This window comes from Nicotiana attenuata, unplaced genomic scaffold, assembly GCF_001879085.1.
Source record: "Nicotiana attenuata strain UT unplaced genomic scaffold, NIATTr2, whole genome shotgun sequence".
NCBI lineage: Eukaryota > Viridiplantae > Streptophyta > Magnoliopsida > Solanales > Solanaceae > Nicotiana > Nicotiana attenuata.
The window spans coordinates 69,538-90,576 of record NW_017670334.1 but is presented as its reverse complement, the minus strand read 5'-3'; positions in this window follow the sequence as shown (position 1 = coordinate 90,576).

Below are 21,039 nucleotides of genomic sequence, written 5' to 3'. Positions count from 1 at the left end.
AAAGCCGATCAATTCAGATGCAGTCAAACGTTACTATGTGTAATCTTTATGTTTTACCTATATGATGTAATTTGAACTATGCCTCACCTTATTCCTGTTTAAGAGGGGATACGTAGGTAGCCCTATGGGTTCGGTCACAATTCAATAAAATTTTCATTTCCCCGGAAATTGGAAATTGGGGCAGAATTTTGAGGAGGACCATCAAAATTCTGATGTAATTTCAGCCGATCGCCACACGAGCAGCAGCCAGAAATGTCAACCATCAAACTAGGGCAGAATTTTGAGGGGACCTTCAAAATTCCGTAGCAAGAGAGGTTGCAATGTCCTGAATTGCGTCACAGTCATCTGTTCATCCAAAAACTATTTTAATTATACATTTTTGTTATACTTTTACAAAATCATACGTTTATTATCGAAACTACTTCGTTTAGCAACGCTACCCCAATGATGCAAATGGTATCACCAGATCAAAGAAGAAAGAGTCATGCAAAGCCAGCGGGGATACGAACTAACCTTCCCCTTTACAAAACTCACGATTTTTCTTTGGATACAGGCACTAGAATTACGAAATCATTGAACATACAGTAAGCCCGTAGAACAAACATTGATGCCCCGTATGTCGCAATGCTCCCAGTAATCACTACGCCGCAATCTGCTATCAGCTAAGAAATTCTGCTGTCGTTTGCTATTTTATTTCTTGCACAAGGCTACTATTCTGCCTTCCAACTTGCATAAGGCTACCATTCTGCCTTCCAAGGTTAAGCTCTACCTCTATTTGCATCTGCGTTGCATATGGCTACTATTCTGCCTTCCAACTTGCATAAGGCTACCATTGTGTCTTCCGACACAAAACGCTATCTCTATCGGCATCTGCATTGCATAAGGCTACCATTCTGCCTTCCAATCTGCATAAGGCTACAATCCTGCCTTCCAAGGTTAAGCTCTACCTCTATCTGCATCTACATTACATAAGGCTACTGTTCTGCCTTCCGAGACTAAACGTTGTCTCTATCCACATTGCATGGCCGAAAGATCGCCACATTGCACGGCTGAAAGATCGCCACATTGCACAACTGAAAGATCACCACATTGCACGGCTGAAAGATCGCCACATTGTACGGCTAAAAGATCGCCACATGCTACTGCACCCTTCATGGGCTGAAATATCGCCAACTCATCCAAAGGCGTCATCGTTCGGAGGCACCATCTTCGTAGCCCGAGAACACCATGTCATAGCCTGAGGACCCCTTTCAATCTTTTTGCATATCATTATTCAAAGGCATCATGGTTCGGAGGCACTATCCTCATGGCCCGAGAACATCATTTCATGGCCTGCGGATCCTTTATTATATGCTTCATGGCCCAGGACGTCATGGTCTAAAGACGTCATCCTAACCGTTCAAAGACGGCATTCATGGTCCATTTGCATCATATTTAAATCAATATACGCTTGTATTGCTTATTTGCAAGTAAACCGGCAAGCAACAGCCGTCCCGGCGGGAGCGGTTCCGCTTTAGTGCCCGCAGCCATATCAAACCTAACCGTTCCCGTAAGTCATCCACTCACCCAGCCCTAGATATTGCGTCTGTTCTTGGAATGTACTCGTCGACATACTCCGCCGACGGATCCTGCACTACATATGGCCCAATTCCTGTAAAACTAAGGATATGTAGGCAGCTCGAAAACTAGGGTGCAGCCTAATCCGCTTCAAACCGTTTCGCTCGGTCAAAATTGGCCATCATATCTTTACCAGAAAACTCTTTCATCCTTCCCGGGTAAATAAGGGCAGCTGTTGACGCCCTATATATTTTCAATATGCAAAATAACTTCAAAATGTCCTATATATGCATGTGTAAGCTTATTCAAGTGTTTTATTATTTTTCCATAATTTTAAAGGTTTTTAAATCAATTTACTCCCCTTTTTTATCCATAAACACCCAATAATTATTTCCAAAATTATTATTTTTGGTAAATAATCTATTGAATTTTCATCTTTATGATAAAATATAGCTAAGGTAATTTTTGCATATTTTTACAAATTTATTTAGTATGTTTCAAAGCTAAAGTGCATAATTGCAATATTAGCCTCTTTCGAGATTTAATTGCGTTTATATTCATAAAATTAAGTCCTGTATTTTTAAATTGTTAATTATATGTTATAAATTATTAGTGCTTTCAATTTATTTCCATAAATTAATTTACTATTTTTTATAATTTTAAAAGGGAAAATTGGCTATTTAAATAATAGCCCAATTACATTTCAATCCTAGCCTAAATCTGACCCAAATTAAACCCAGTTTCTCGGCCCAAGTCCCATTCAAACCTGACCCTTAACCCAATTAAATGACCCAACCCGTATCCCCTACCTAACCATTTCAATCCTCGCCGTTGATCATTTAGATCAACGGTCATTACTCGCCCTTTCCTTTTTTAACCTTAAATGACCCTTTACCCTACTTCATTCTTCACCAAACGCCGCCCTTGAATCCCCCTTCTCTCAATTCTCTCTGCAACCCCTTATAACCCTGGCCGCCGCCATCTAATCCCACCCTAATCTACCCTAAAACTACCTAATCCATGGCCTCTCGTGGCCATTTGAGATGTGTATTGGCCTCCTATGGCTCCTGGGTGTTTGTTTCTGTGGTTTCATGGCCAAACCTCGAAGAGATCTGGTCCAGTCCTTGCTCGGTTATTATTCATGGCCTTTCTCCGGCCATCCACGACCTTTCTCCGGCCATTCATGGCCTTTCAAGGCAGGTCCTTGGCTTTTTTTGGTTAGATCAGTAACTTTTAAAGTCTTTCTCACTTCTTTTGGATTTTCTGAAACCCTAGCTCTAAGACCTCACAATTTTCTTTCAGATCTTTCTTAGATCTGTACTTACTATGAATTTCTTAAGTGTTTTCTCAAAAGGTTCTTCAACTTTTCTTTCAAAACAACTCTTCATTTTTTTTTCGACGATTAGGGTTTTCCTTTAAGCTTTTCAAAAGATATCTTCCCTGATCTTAATATTGTTTGTGATTTTGCTATATTTAAAACGATTTGCTCGTATTGTTCTTCTATCTATTTCAGCATGTTAAAAAAACCCTAGTTCCTTTTAGTCTTATCCGAATTCTGAAATTGTTTGTCTAAATGTGTACTTGTTCTTCGTTTCTGACTCTCTTTTCTTTGTTTGACTTGTTTGATTTTGAGTTCTTACCATCTCTTAAACTTAACTACTGTTGAAGGCCTAAATTCCTTAGAAGTTTTCTCACTTATTACTACTGTGAGACCTTTACCTGTTTCTAATTTCTCTTATTTGATACTATGTTCTTCTTCACTGTTGATTCTATGTGACTTGACCTCCTTGACTACTGTGCCTCGAATATTTTCCTTAGTACTGAATGCAAGCTTATTTCTGCCAAAACTGTATGTTTGTGTTATCTCTTTTGCCAATGTGTTTGGCCACGCATGTTTGATGCTTCTATTCACTCTAATTATATAATGAAGTGCAGAATCATGTTTCTTCCTTGATTGATCTTGTGACTGATTGCAAAAGCTTTTCTTTTATGAACCCTAATTTCACTCACTTGTTTAAATTAATTGATTCCTTTCCCTTTACTGCAATATTTTACATTGCTGAATCTTTTCCCAAAATAAGCTATCCTGCACTTAGACTTGATTGTTCACTTCATGCTTTTACTGCCCCTTATATGGCAATAATCCATCTGTCCCAAACTGATTTTCCTTCCTTAATTGAAACCTGTTATTACCCGTTAAACAGTGATTCCTTAATTAAAGGGAATCACTTGTGTAATTGATTCTGGCTCGTGATTGTTTCCATGTTTGTGTTAAAACTTTCCTTATCACCTTACTTATCACAACTGTGTCTCCTTAGATGAACTTGGTCCTTTACTGAGTTCGTTTGTCATTCTTCAAAACTTCAACTGATCTTGGGCCAACAGACCTTTGCNTGTTATCACTCTCATTTGCCCTAGACTCTAGACTTTTACATTTAGCTTTTAAAATCACACATTCCCTAGACAGAACTTCCTTTTCATTATTAATTATCTCAGACTCATCAATGAAGTCTGTTAAGAGTTCAGCTAGCCTTTCTTTAGACAAGAATTTTATCTTGTCTTTGAGATGAAGAATACTTACCTCTTGTTCATCCTCTGATTCTCCAATGGCCATTAGAGCTTGATCCTCCTCAGCTTCATCTTCAGAGTCCTCATCTGATGTTTCTCCCCAAGCAGCAACCATAGCCTTAGTTGAACCTTTGTTTCTTTTTGGTTGAACCTGTTCCTTCTTCCTGTTTCTTCTTTCAGCTCTTTCTTTCTTCCACTCAATCTCCCATTGAGGACAGTTTTTGATCATGTGATCAGTCCTACCACACTTGTAGCAGCCTTCATTGATCTGTTTCTCCGGAGCTCTTGTTTTGTTGAAGTTTGTACTTCTTGAAGCACCATTTCCTCTCATCAGATACTTCTTGAAATCCCTAGTGATCTTGGCTACTTCATCATCTTCCAAATCTTCACCTTCAGTGATTCTGAGAGCTAAACTTCTCTCCTTTTTGGGGGTATCCATCTTCATTGTTTGTCTCCTCATTTCATAGGCAGTAAAGTTCCCAATTAGTTCATCCAGCCTAAGGGTAGCAATATTCTTGGATTCCTGAATGGCAGTGATGTTGCTTTCCCAAGTGACTAGCAGAACTCTTGTCAGAATCTTTTCAACCTTGTCTTCTTCAAGGATGGTCCTTCCAAGAGATTTAAGCTCATTAGTCAGAGTAGTGAATCTAGTATACATCTCCTGGATAGTTTCTCCTTCCTTCATAGTGAAATTCTCATATTGAGAATACAGAAGAGTTCCTCTTGACCTTTTCACTTGAGGTGTTCCTTCATGAGCCACTTATAGAGTGTCCCATATTTCCTTAGCAGTTGTACAACTTTGAATCCTGCTGTACTCATCTGGGCCTAGACTACACACTAGCCACTTCTTGGCTTTAGCATTTTTCTCCCATTTCTTCAGATCCTCAGCAGTACAATCAGCCCTTGTTTTTGGCATATCAATTCCTTCTGCATTCTTCTTAGTGGTAGCTAGGGGACCATCAGTAATTATATCCCAAAGTTCAAAGTCTTCCCCTATGATATGATCTCTCATTCTGTTCTTCCACCAGGAGTAATACAAACCATTGAAAAGTGGAGGTCTGGCAGTGGATTGCCCTTCCCAGATCCTAGGTGGTGCACTCATTTTTGATCTTCTCCTAAGGTGTTAGCCTCTTCAAGGATAACTCGCTCTGATACCAATTGATGTTTTACACGTCAATACCCCACAAGGGGGGGTGATTTGTGTGGTACCTAATTTTCGCACTGGAAGAACCTGGTTCTTTTAGATGTTCTAACTTCTACTGTTTGCGGAATTAAAATACAGAAATAAAGAACACAGAGATTTTTTACGTGGAAAACACCTGGCTCAAAAGGTGATAAAACCACGACCTACTACTCAGTAGGATTTTCCCAAACTTCCACTAAACTTCAATGAGCCAAAAACAGCATTTACAAAACTCTTTGTAAACCTAAGGATCAACTCTAATCCCAGTATAGCACATAGCCTCAACTGTTGCGACCCTTTCAAGTTAACTCTAACTTGAATACTCAATGCACCTAATACAATTGCTTCTAAGAAAGCTGGAAAGGTACAATGTTAAAACACCTACTACAATTGAACTAGAAATAAAGAAAGACACAATGGAATTGGTTCTTCACACTTAGTTCTTGTAGCATCAGATTTGCACACTTGTATCACACACAAATTGCTTGCAACAATCGCCTAGCTCTTTTGCTCTCAATTTGGTTTAACTTCAGCTTATGTGCGATCACCTGTAAAAGAGAACAATCGTTACATTTATAGAGTTAGTAATTAGAGTTTGATAAGAACTCGAATTGTGGATCCTTTGACAATTCGAGTCCAAGAACAACTCTAACTCCTAATCCATATTGCTATAAGGAGACTTCAACTCCTTATCCTATATGCAATCTTTTCGATCAGTTCAGAAGATATTCATCCAGATATTGCTACTTGATCTCAAGGACTTATCTTCTTCACGTGCATCTCATGTGTATGGGCCATAACAACTGTGTCTCCTTAGATGAACTTGGTCCTTTACTGAGTTCGTTTGTCATTCTTCAAAACTTCAACTGATCTTGGGCCAACAGACCTTTGCCTGTTTCTGATTTCTCTTATCTGATACTATGTTCTTCTTCACTGTTGATTCTATGTGACTTGACCTACTTGACTACTGTGCCTCGAATATTTTCCTTACTACTAAATCCTAGCTTATTTCTGCCAAAACTATATGTTTGTGTTATCTCTTTTGCCAATGTGTTTGGCCTCGCATGTCTGATGCTTCTATTCACTCTAATTATATACTGAAGGGTAGAATCATGTTTCATCCTTGATTGATCTTGTGACTGATTGCAAAAGCTTTTCTTTTATGAACCATAATTTCACTCGCTTGTTTAAATTAANTCGTGCTGCAGGTCCTGATAGACAGGCAGGCGCAGCTCCCCCACCATAGTAGGCTGTCCAGTTCAGCGGTGATTGGCGAGATCCCTTCTTCGGACTTGCCTTGGTCTTGGTATGCATTTTTGTTATAGATATTATGGGTATATCGGGGCCCTGTTCCGGCTATGTTGCAACACTTATGTTCCTTTAGAGGCTCATAGACAGGTGTCGACTCATGTATAGTTTGGTAGGGCTTGTCGGCTGGCTTTTGTTGTATAGTCTTTCATGGTAGTGTGGTAGCTCGTACCTTATATATAGTTTCTTGATTGTCTAGTCATCCCATGTTATGTATGTTCATGCCATCATATTTTATTGTTAGTTGTCCATGACCCATGTCTACCATTTATATTGATCTCGTCAGCCCTAAAAGATAATAAAGAAGGTTAGATAAAATGTATGTTGGTACTCGGTAAGTATGGCCGGGTGCTAGTCATGGCCCCCCAGTTTGGGTCGTGACAAAAACAACTCTTCATTTTTCAACGATTAGGGTTTTCCTTTAAGTTTTTCAAAAGATCTCTTCTCCGATCTTAGTGTTGTTTGTGATTTTTGCTATGTTTAAAAGATTCGCTCATGTTGTTCTTCTATCTATTTTAGCCTTTTAAAAAACCCAAATTCCCTTTTGGTCTTAGCCGAGTTCTGAAACTGTTTGTTCAAATGTGTACTTGTTCTTTGTTCTGACTCTCTTTTCCTTGTTTGACTTGTTTGATTTTGAGTTATTGCCATCTCTTAAACTCGACTACTTTTAAAGACCTAAATTTCTTAGAAGTTTTCTTACTTATTACTACTGTGAGACCTTTACTTGTTTCTGATTTCTCTTACCTGATACTATGTTCTTATTCACTGATGATTCTATGCGACTACTTGACCTACTTGACTACTATGCTTCAAATATTTTCCTACTACTGAATCCTAGCTTATTTCTGCCACTACTGTATGTTTGTGTTATCTCTTTTGCCAATGTGTTTGGCCTCGCATGTCTGATGCCTCTGTTCGCTCTATTTATATACTGAACTGTAGAATCATGTGTCTTCCTTGATTGATCTTGATCCTGCGACTTATTGCAAAGGCTTTTCTTTTATGAATCGTAATTTCACTCGCTTGTTTAAATTAATTGATTCCTTTCCTGTGATGTTTTGCCTTGCTGAATCATTTCCCAAAATAAGCATATTTTGCACTTAGACTTGATTATTTACTTCATGCTTTTACTGCCCCTTATATGGCAATAATCAATCTGTCCCAAACAGATTTTCTTTCCTTAATTGAAACCTGTTAGTACCCGTTAAGCAATGATTCCTTAATTAAAGGGAATCACTTGGGTTAATTGATTTTAATGGTGATTATTTCCATGTTTGTGTTAAGACTTTACTTCTTACCTTATTTTCTACTCGTTTTCAAAACTATGAATACCTACCCTCTCTTCTTTCAAACGGACGAAAAACTTGAGTTCAGAACACACACTTACACTTAAAACTCTCTCTTTCTCTACTACTACTTGTGCTACTGCTTTGTCTAGCCAGCTGAAAGCCAAGTCTAGACTGTGGACTCTTGTTTGCTTTACCTTTCTGCACTTTGCTTCTCTACTGGTATGTCCTAGTTAACTTTTTTAAGTCTCAGCAAAAACATGTTTCTTTAAGTTGCTTCAGTTTCTCATTCATGTTCACTTCTGCTCATGTTTCTACAGTCTATTTATGTTACTAGCATGCTGAAATATGTTCCCTTCCCCTTTTAAATTAATGCTTCCCTATATGTGTACTCTGTCGTTCATTTGTTATTCACTTGCCACCTTATGAATCCCAAACCCCCATATCCCCTTTATGTGTTTGTGTTCCTTTGGTTGGTTTGTGGGCAGGCCAGCATCATCTACTACTGTGCAAGACCAAACCTGCCCCTTTCTGGGATCATATGCTTCATACAATGTATTCCCAAAACCCCTCGACCCCTTTGTGTAACTATTGATTCTGTGTATTTTGAGCTTTACTACTACTGTTTTCAAAATCACTTTTACCACTTATTATTTCCAACCCAGTTTTAGTCAATCTCTGTTATACACATCCATTATATTCTTAGAACCTAGGTTCTGCCCCTCTTGTGTGAGCTTGCCTTGGGACCCTTGAGCTCCCTCTGAACTTGGACACATAAAGGCTGGCCCTTCCATACTGCACTCGTTTCTGTTTGGTTATGCAAGCCTGGGTGTAAGCACTGCCCGGGGTCCCTTGAGACCCTTAGGGAACTTTGACACACCCAGGTATGAGAAAGGCTTTGAACACCATGGGCATCTGAAGTGATTAATTATATAACTCAGATAGGAAGTCAAGATCAGGCTTCTTTCGGTTGTAATTTCTTATTTCTGCACTTCTTTTGTAATTTTAAGTATTTGGTCTGTAATAATTTGTAACGAATTGGGGTTGGCTAGTGAAAAGGGATGGGGGTTAATTATGCATGTTGTAAGTTATTAGAAAGGGTAGATAACATGCCTATAGGATCTGTTTAATAAATTCTGCGTGTTTTACTTCCACACTTAGACACCATCCCTATAGGATCTGTTCAATAAATTCTGCATGTTTTACTTCCACACTTAGACATCATGCCTATAGGATCTAAATGGCTATAATTAGACATCATGCCTATAAGGTTAAAATCAACTTCGAAATTAGATGTCATGCCTGTAAGATTAAAATCAATATCTTTATAGAAATTATGCCTATAGGAATTTCGCTGTGGTCAAGTAAATCCTGCCTACTCCACTTCATGTTCAATTAGATACCATGCCTATAGGACCAAAATCAGCCTTTAATACTTAGATACCGTGTCTGTAGGAATAAAAATCAGCTATAATAGAGATCATGCCTATAGTATCTAAAACCAGTTTAGTTAAAAAATCGGTTCGAATCGTACTGTCCTAAATCTGCTTAAACAACATACTCCTTTTATCAATACGGTTTAGAAAGCATGTTTATAGGATCCAAGTCGCATGTTTAAAATTATTCATTGTTTACAGCATCACTCTAGATATCATGCTCATAGGATAACAGTATTACGCCTAGGCAAGCCTTAGGTAAATACTTGAATAAAACTGGAACTACCTTTATTTAATTATCAACTTCTACAACCAACAGGCAGTCCTGATTCGGACTCTTATCTAAGCTATATAATGAATCTGGTTCTGACTCAAATCCCCTGCTTTAGGACTTCTAAAAATTATGACTTTAACTGTGTTTGAGTCGTGTTATTTATATGTATTATTTGCGGAGGATTATATGAGGCTTCTAATTGCTTACATGTTTTCCCTTTAAATGTAGTCCTACGTGTTTTTGTATGTCGCCTTAGCTTTTTTACCTTTAAACCTAAGAGTCAGCCTAAAATCCTCCCTCTTATTGGAATAGTAGTCCTAAAATTCCTCCAGGACTGATAGGAATGGGACGGGTAATAGCACGCAATAGAGGTCGAGACCAATTCGCACTTTAATACCTTTACGGGGTGGGAAGGGTAGATATGGATATGATGACCGGTGCGCTAATACCACGTGTAGCCCCTCATTTGAGGAGTGATTATCGGGTATTGCATTGATGTGATCCATATTACAAATAAGCCTAGGACCTTTTTACATTCATCAACATGCTTAGTTATAACTCTTTTCAAAACATTTGCTTTATTTAATCATTTTTTCAAACACTTGTGTATTTAAAATCCCCTCTTATTTGTGCCTTGTTTGTTTACTTGTTAATTGCACAAATTCACAAAAAACTATCTGGCCGGGAACCACACTAGTGGATCCTGAGGGGTGCCTAACACCTTCCCCTTGGGATAATTTCAAGCCATTACCCTATCTCTGGTTATCAAACGTAGTTGTAGTTGAACTCTATAGGTGCCCTAACGCACCTTAAAATCGTTAGGTGGCGACTCTTCAAAATTGCAAAACCCCTTTCCCAAAAGGAAAGAGTTTTCCCAACCAAATGTCATAAACCTGAATCCGCGAAGGAAAATAGGGGGCGCGACACAGGTCGGGGTAGGGAGGTGAGCAACAGTGTATAATCCGAACACCCTCCTGAGCAGCAGTGTAGAGTCCAAACATCTTCCTAAGTCGGAAGAAATTAGCCCCCCCTATCTCATCGCCTCGAGCCAACAACGACAGCAGTAACAACAACGACGGGTCAGCGTGATCTCGCCCGGTGAAGGTAAGCCATGAAAAAAGGTTGTTGCCTAACTGATGAGAACGCCATCATGTAACCTTAAGGCCACGGGCCTCAAACATGGGATATAACAATGGATGAGTATGAAGAAAAGAAAGGAGTGGAAGGATATTGGAAGGCACTTGAATGAGGAAATGGTTCCAGGAGGCTTCCATTTGGAGAGGGTGGCAGCGTAATCGGCGGCCCCATTAATGCCCTTGAAAGACGTATCAGCAGGCGCAATCAATGCATTTTTTGGGAACCGAATCAGCGGCGATAATTATCGCTTTGGAGAACAAGAATCGACAATGTATTGAATGACACAGAAAAGATGAACTAACGGGACGCCTCGGTTATCGCAAGGGCCTAAGTCATAAGTATGACATCATCGCGGGAAGTTCAGAGAGATGAATATCAAAGTCATTTTTTATCGTTCCACTATAACAAACGCGGGGACTATCTGTATACGGTAAAATTGGAGGGTCCAATTTTCGGCCATTACAACACCTCGTGAGCAAGGTTTCCAAAGGCTCGAGATCACGGTCGAGATTTATCCCGAGGGGACATCGGCATCCAACCTCGAGGCAGCACGAGTCAGTGGTTACAGTAGAATAGTGGGAAGTTCCCTAGGCACACGACTAGGGCTGACAAAACCTAGAGGGCTAGCTCTGACCCGTATCAGGGCATTGAGTAGCTATACCTGCCCCATATCTTTGTAATTAATGCTCTTGTACTATGTTTCCCCTCATATATAAAGGGGAATCCTTGTCATTTGTACACATGTGTTGCTCAATACTAAATACACAAGAACATTCTCTCTGCTCTCTAACATATTCTCTTAAGCTCTTTACTTCCATTTATTGCTTACATTCATTGTGTTCTATTTATTGTTCTTCATTTATTGCTTATCATTGATCATAAAGGGCCGTCATCATAGCTCTCGTATCTGTTATCCCCCTCCCGACTGCCCCCAATCGACCATCTAGCTCGACCCCGAGGCCCCACAATCAACAGCTCGAGACCCCCGATCTCAACCGTTTGGTTCGACTATCATACCGTTTCTAAGCTATAATCCTGATTTCTAACTTTTTACTTAGCATCTATTGCTTAACAACCGGCATAAAGATAGATCACGTATTTTTAGAACCTCATAATCAATTTAATTGTTATTACCATTTTCACGGTAAACAAAGAGAGAAACATATAACATAAACCAAGGCGTGAATGACATCCATCCCACCTGATGATATACACATGGCAACAACTGCGCAAAACAAACAGGTCTGATCCGATACGGAATACACATTCTCATTAGGCTCAAAATAATCCACAAACCAAATTCCGATCTTCCTCAAACATGTAATAAACCCTCTAAATGTCTATAGCAACTTTCCCATAACACCTACCATCAATCATCCAATCCTCTACATTTCTCCTTAACTCGTAATCCAGGAATAGTCTGTCAATAAGAACATTCAGTCTCTGAGCCTCATGAATACCAGAATTTTCATACCCACTCTCAACACCGCTACTCAATGGCTGACACGTAACTCATACTCCGTTATCTCACGGAAAAACACCCATAAGTCAAAACACATGGTACCTGCCAACAGGAAAACTCTACTCCGATAGGAACACATAGTGCCAGCAACACCTTAAACATCCGAAATCGTCCGTGCCATCAAGAACTCATATTCTTCCTTCCGAAACCATCTGCAACCTTATACCTACAACATTCAACCCTACCTGGCGCATCGCCTCTAACATGCTAACTCGCAACACTACGAAAATCTCATAGCCAACGCTGAACCATAAGCAAATTGAACACCTCATCAACCGAGAATCTTTCATTTAACCAAATCCAGGAAAATGCCACCCTACGTAATATAGCCTCTATACCTGTAGAAAACATCAACTCCGACCGTGGTCATAACCATGATAAATTCTTCGAAACTCATTAACACATAATCGTGTGATCAGAACCAATCGCCCCTAACTCAATCGAGTCACGTGGACTGACAGCCCGAAAATAACTCAATCCGATATGATCACCCCTGAGGAAACTTCTGTGAACCCGAAGCCATTTGTTGCATCACCCCAACATTGACTTGTAGACCTTTCTTGGCAAGGAAATACCGCGGATCCGATTACCATGTACTGCTCTGTAGACAATTTCAAAAGTCCTGAAATCCACTCATCTTATTCTGACCTTCAATACGCAGCTAATACGCGTCGAGCAACCTGTGCTTCACTAGCATATGCCCATTCAAAGAAATAAACATGAAAGCTCTCGGTCCAGAAACTGATACGGCTCATGATCCTATGATTCTATCATCATTAGCAGCCTCCACCACTTAGCTCGAAGCCATAGAACACCTCATCAGCAACCCAGAGTACCATATCTTCGCAGTAGGCCCCGATACTACATGACTATTTAGTGAATACTTCAAAACTCATGAAATGCTGATCATAGAAAACCCCGAAGACTCTGACAAGCACTTACCCATCATTGCAACAGTCAAACAACCTCTCAAAATTCTCTGAAATGATAACATGTGCACTCCACCGAATGGAAACCTCATACGAGACACACGATCCAAACTCATCATGCAAAAGATGGCCCACTGGTTATACTCAAATCGACACCTTGCCATGAACTTGCCTAAATCACAATAGCCAGGCCACCAACCATTCTTTCCAAATATGTGCTTACCAACAAGATATATAAACGCGCCTCGCACCACAAATGGACGACTAGAAGATTTAACACTACATCTGCTTCAGAGGTAAGACAACACATCACGATGATAATTAAGCATCCATAGCCCATCATAACTTATCTGCACCATCGATCTTCGGCACATAGCAAATATTGAGCGCAACATCACATATGAGCAATCGGGATGAGTCACAGTCGTAGATTTCAAGCTAAAACAAGGCCACACGATAAGGAAAGAAGAAAGGGAAATTTTTCCTAAATGTCCTGTAGCCTCCCGAGGATAGGTATGCACGTCATTATACCGATCCGCAGGACTCTATTAGACACTTGCTCATGACTCGTAGAACCTACAAACCTAGTGCACTGATACTACCTTGTCACGACCCAAAAACCACAAGTCGTGACGGCACCTAACTCAACCCGCTAGGTAAGCCGACTAACATGAAGAAAAAACACAATACGACTGAGATAATAAGAAAATAGAGAATAGCTAATTGAACCTTTACAAGTTTACCAGGACCTGGTAGTTCGAATCACGAGCTTCTATGATTTAGAATTTCAAAACTGATACAAATAAATACACGTTCTGTTTGAAGGTTACATAAACAGATTAGCAATAATCTAAACTACCAAGGACAAGTGGCAGCTATATCCAAATGCACAAACATCTTCCAAATCAGCACCTGATGTCACCAGCAACTCCGCTCCAAAATCTGCACAGAACGTGCAGAACTGCAGTATCAGTACAACTGACCCCATGTACTGGTAAGTATGTTGTCTAACCTCGTCGAAATAGTGACGAGGCTTTTAGTTAAAAATATGCTTATTGCAATAACATGTACAATAGATCAACAGTAAAGCAATTCAAAGTATAACAGATAAAAGTATCTTATGCAACTTGGCGAGATAGTCAATAATTACTAAAAGGAACCACAGAAGAATTTTCACGATCTTTCCTTGTATGAGATGTATGTCCAAAATGTCAAAATGTCAAATCACATGGCACGGTAACACCCTTCGTGCTTTTATCTCGTCCTCACCATGTATAAATAAATTTATGTAACGATTCAATTAGCACGGCAACACTCTTCGTGCGTTCAACTCATCTTTCCCAAGTGATCGTATAACAGAGCCAACCATGTCACAGGAACACAATAATAAGAATTACTAAGTAGGAAATATGCAAGTAACAACCGTGGACATGGATACACATGTGGGTCACGGTAAAGGACTAAGCGGAAGACACATGAGTAACAACAACAATTGGAAAATAAGGAATATCAATTTCAATTACCTAGCATATTGGAGGCCTAAGTACAAACATAACAATTAAGAAGGAAACACATGTTCTTTACAAGTTAACAAGTAAGGGCATGAATGGCTAGCATGGTGGAAGGCTTAAACTAAAGTGCAACAGAATAGATACAATCGTGAGTATAATTATAAAAGCAGGAAATGGGCAAGGTATTCGCAAGTTAAGCAAGTAAAGGACATGGACAATGCATCAACCATCGCGATAAAGGACAAGTACAGGACAATAACGACAAATCACAAAAAATATATGTAAGTAAAACAACATCAGCTCAAGGTAAGGGCACAAACGTATACAAGGGAAACAGATATCACATCATAATGCATGTCCCTCGTCCTCACCTGCACGGAAACACCCTTCATGCCATGACCTCACAATAACATACAAGCATAACAATATAAATGAAACGGAACGGCATCACCCTTCGTGTTTTTACTCTCAAATGATATGGCAGGGCATCACCCTTCATGCTTTTACTCTCAATAATCTGGCACGGCATCACCCTTCGTGCGTTTACACTCTCCCACGCATGATAATGTTTAAACAATGGCACGGCATCACCCTTCATGCTTTTACACTCTCCCTCACATGATAATGTATAAACAATGGCATGGCATCACCCTTCGTGATTTTACACTCTCCCTCACATGATAATGTATAAACAATGGCACGGCATCACCCTTCGTTCTTTTACACTCTTCCTTACCTAGCATATGTAAAACAATGACAAACAAAGCAAGAAGCATAAATGACATCAAGCAGAGTGTTTTTAACGGATATTCCAAATAATTCCCAATCACGATCTTCCAAGTCAACAATAATTCAACAACCCTCAAGAACCGTATTGTTCAAATACTTCCACAAATCTCAAAAATGAACCACAACACAATTATATAGTTTAATATCTGAAGAATATCAGCCGTAGTAATGTAGTAATGATTGCGCATAGAGATGACCGAATTAGACACATCAGTGTATTCTTACAATTTCCATCAAGTTGATCAAGTTATAACAAACTAAGACTTGATATCTATCATTTAATATTATGTCCTTAGTATCTAAGAGTCAAGTAAGGCATTACAGAGAATGTTACTAAACTCTACGAACACAAATATAACATAATCCACCCCCCGAGCATGATTAACCCTAGCACATACATATACACTCGTCACCTCATATATGTATCACCCCCGCATGTAGCATACAAATGACAAATAGGAGGGAAAATTCCCTCAACAATGCTAGGCAATACACTCACCTCGATCCGGCTAACTCAATACTCAACTTAGCCCTTTTGCTCTACAAATTCGCCTCTGCTCGACTCAATCTAGCCAATGACGACTTGAATACACCACACAATGCAAGAGAGGACAATTTCAATTGATAAAACTATGATCTTCATTCAATTTATAAAAAGTCAACAAAAGTCAAACCCCGAGCCCACCCGATCACAACCCTGGTCTAAAGGTAGGTCGTGACTACCCATAGCCCCACGAGTCCAAATATGTATTTTGTTTTCAAATCCGAGTCTTATTCGACTCTTAAATCTCAAATTTTTATTTTTCAAAACTTTGACAAAATCCACAAGTTTTTTCATAGTTTTCCCATGAATTTGATGTTAAATATTGTATAAAATTATGAAATATAGTTGGAAATTGGTTAAAGATACTTACCCAATGATTTGGCATGAAAATCCCCTCTCAAAATCGTCTCACCTTGAAGGTAGGGTTCAAAAATATGAAAAATGAAGCAAAACTCAGAATTCTCAGCACTTAACAGGCTGCAGATGTCGCATTTGCAACAGGGGGTTCGCAAATTCGAACCCCTCAATTGCGAAAAAAACATCGCAATTGCGAACCTGAAGAATTTCTGCTGAGGTCGCATTTACGACAAAAACTTCGCAACTGCGAAGACCAGCCTTCGCAAATGCGGCTGGTTTATCGCAAATGCGAAAAGCTGCCCAGTCCCCAGGCTTCGCAAATGCGAGGTTTTCTTTGCAAATGTGATGGCTGCATTTGCGACCAGAACATCGCAAATGCGAAGATACCAGTACCAGAAATCAAAAACTATACAAGAACATTCTGAAGCTAATCCGAAACTCACCCGAGCCCTCGGGGCTTCAAACCAAATATGCACACAAGTCTAAAAACACAACACGAACTACCTCGCGCACTCAAATCATCAAAATAACTTCGAAAACCTCGAATCGAACGCCAAAACGCATGGAAATCAAACTAAACTTCAAAAGCTTCTAGAATCACAACCGAGCATCCGAACCCTATCAAATCAACTCCGAATGACGCCAAATTTTGCAGACAAGTTCCATATGGCAAGACAAACCTACTCGCTTCAAATCATGCATGACAACTCGAAACGATGAATCACACCTCAAGTCGAAATCAATGAACTTTGAAACTTCAACTTCGATAACCGATGCTGAAACCTATCAAAACACCTCGGATTGACCTCAAATTTCGCACACAAGTCACATTTGACCTTACGGACCAATTCCAACTTCCAAAATCGGAATCCGACCCCGATAGCAAAAATTCCACTCTCGGTCGAACATTCTAAAAAATCCAACTTTCGCCAATTCAAGACCAATTCCACAACGGACCTCCAAATTACAATCCGGACGTGCTCCTAAGTTCGAAATCACCCAATGGAGCTAATGGAACTGACGAAACTCCATTCCGAGGTCAATTGCTTAAAAGGTCAAACTTGGTTAATTCTTCCAACTTAGAACTTAAATCTTGAAGTTCATTCTCCCAAATCGATTTCGAATAACTTGAAAACCAATACTGACGACTTACACATGTCATAATACATCATGCGGAGATACTTGAGCCCTCAAAATATCGAGCGAAGTACAGATACCCAAAACGACCAGTCGGGTCGTTACAAGATTCCACTTTAAATTGAATTATTTTTTGTGTTTTAGCAAATGATATGCTTTGGTGTTGTATTCAGACAATTTTCAAGTTAGTCAGATGATGTTTAAGTTATTTATCTTACTTTTGTCTATCAAAAATTCCATCTCCATCTTATTATCAGAAGCATTTGTTGCTTATTGGTTACTTTGTGAAATGACCAAAGTAGATATATGGTTTCCCCAAATCTCAAATTTAACTTAATAAATCGGGTACAATTAGGGTGAGACGGGTTCAATTATGTAATTTATAATTCCATGTAGACGAAGTACAAGTGTCACATCATCTTACACTTTTGTCAGTTTCTGAAATAGTTCTAGACCAAAAAATAAAGTTGAAGACATTTACGATCTAATAGGTGAAAGGAGGGAAAATTTAAATTAAATCTAATAGGTTAGGCGTATTTTTGACCTTTTCCATAAAATTTATACTAGCTAATGTCACAAACCAAACACGAAAAAAATTTATATTGGGTTCAAAATTCTTGCTCCCGCAACCTTATGAACCCTAAGTTATTGATATTCGACTCTATTATTTCATGACGTGTTGTCTACCTATGTAAAGTTATTTACATATAAAAAAATAAAATAAAATATAAAAATATTATAAATCCAATGTATGTGGATGTCCCTTCCAATGTATGTAGTTGTTCTTTACGTAACTGTCTTCGGGAATTCATACACCAAATGAATGAGTTCATTAATACATGTAATTTGAGAAGACATTTTGTAACCTATAAATAGGATGTTATTCACCTATGGAAGTCACACAAGAAACACATTTGAATAAAATAACTTCTACATTCTCCTCCTATACATATCTTGTCTCCATTATTCTATTTTGCTCTCATTTCTTAATACGTTATCAGCACGAAGTTCTAACCAACTGAGGTTATGTGCTTCATTCGAACTTTATCTTCTTCCAAAAAGAGGTAGTTAATTTCTTTTCCGATCCAGGTATACATTTTTATGTTTATAACATTTCTATTAGGATCTTCTTTAACCTGCAATTTAGTTACCATATGCATAACTTATTTTGAATATGATTATAATAATTGCCTTGGTATGAAAATAATAAGCTTCGATTAAATTGTTATTTTATTATATAATCAACGAAGAAGTTTAAACCTACACATAAATAGATAAGTATTAAATTGAATTATAATGATTAGACTAATTAATCCCACATCCAAATGTTATGAGAGAATGGGCATTTAGAGTAATTCTTGCAAAATTTTCAAAAGGTTTAAATGTATCTTCAATGAATTTATCACCTAGGAGTACATACTAATTAATGACTTTAAAATTAATGACTTAACTATTAGATGAATCGTATGCAATCTTGAAAGTTGGCAAAATTGATATCATCTAGTTTTATGCCTACTTAACTTATTAAAACGTCTTCTAAGTAGAATAAAATATACTAGTACTTATTAATGAGATTACTTCAACTTATTTATTCTCTGAAAATACTTACATGTCTAAAGTTCTTATGTATAATATTAAGCACTAATTTATCATTGCACTACACATAATTGTTTGTTCTAACAATTATATAGAGAATGTTAATACACGATTATATTCTGCATTGATCTTTTTTTCTTTCGTTGATAATAATTCTTATCATTCTAATTCACTTATTTTCTATGATAGTTTTCACTATGTCAAATCAAAACTTGAATTTGTGGCACTTGACATCCCTGGGAATAACTATTTGCCATGGGTACTTGATGCTAAAATTCACCTTGACGCTAAAGGTCTTGGTGGCACTATTAAAGAAGGAAATGAAGCATCAAGTCAGGATAAGGCGAAAGCCATGATTTCCCTTCGCCATCATCTCGATGAAGGTTAAAAAGTGAATATTTAACCTTGAAAGATCCATTTCAATTATGGACTAGTTTGAAGGAACGATATGACCACCTAAAGGCCACAATATTGTCAAGAGCTCGTCGTGAGTGGATGCACCTACGGCTACAGGATTATAAACCATAAGTGAATATAATTCTGTTGTATATAGAATAATTTCCCAACAAAAATTATGTGGAGAACCTATGTATGATGAGGACATGTTGGAAAAGACTCTTTCCACTTTTCATGCTTCAAATATGGTGTTACAGCAACAATACCATGCAAAAGGGATTTAAGAAATATTATAAGTTAATTTCATGTCTTTTGGTAGCTTAACAACATAATGCCCATTTAATGAAAAATCATGACCCGCCTCACTGGATCAGCTCCATCTCCAGAAGCGAATCTGGTAGTGATAGATCCAAAGTCTGAAAGAAGACAAAATAATTATCATGACCGTATAAATATACGTGAGCGTGGCAATGGGCAAAATAATAATCGCCATGACGGTGGTCATTATAAACAAGAGAACAGTAAGGGTTCTCAGACTAATCATTCAAAAGGCAAAGGTAATATTTGCCATCGATATGGTATGAAAAATCATTGGGCACGAATTTATCGTACGCCTAAATATTTTGTCAAACTTTATCAAGCCTCCATAAAAGGGAAACAAAATAAGGTTGAGACTAACTTGACCTTTCAAAATTATGTTGAGGCGGGCCCTATAAATAATTATGATAAAGTTGAAGCAAACCTTGCCTATAAAGATGATATTTTTGAAGGCCTTGCAGATATTACTCATTTAGAAGTTGGAGACTTCTTTGAGCATCATAATTGAAGACTTGTTATTGGAAAAAAATTATAATAATAAATGTAATTTTTTTATGAAGTTCATATTTTGAAAAAAGAAAAATTTTATGTTGTTTTTTTTCTTTATGAAGAATATGAAAACTTCCCAGTCTTCAGTTGGTCGTATGAATAGTAAAGAAGAAATATGTCTTCTGGATAGTTCTATGACGCACACCATATTAACATATAGGAGATATTTCTCTTATTTAATTATGAAATAAGCCAATATCATAACAGTATCTGGTAGTACAAAATTAATTGAGGGCTCTGGAAGAGCGACTGTATTACTATCAGGTGGAACTATATTGGTTGTTAATGATGCATTATATTGTAGTAGGTCTCAAAGAAACTTGTTGAGTTTCAAAGATATTCGCCAAAATGTCTATCATATTGAGACCGCCAATGAAGGAAAGATTGAATATCTTTATATTACTATAATAAAAGCGGAAAAGAATTATGTTCTTGAAAAACATTGTCACGGCCAATTTCCCCCTCCGTGAACTGTCGTGACGGCACCTAGTCTCTATGACTATGTATGCCTACTATTGCGGATATGAAATGAAACACAAGGATAACAACTAGCAGATGTAATTAATAAGCACAAACGGTGCCACTCAGCATATACAATAAACATCTTTCCCAAAACCCGGAATGTCGCAATGTCACAAGCTT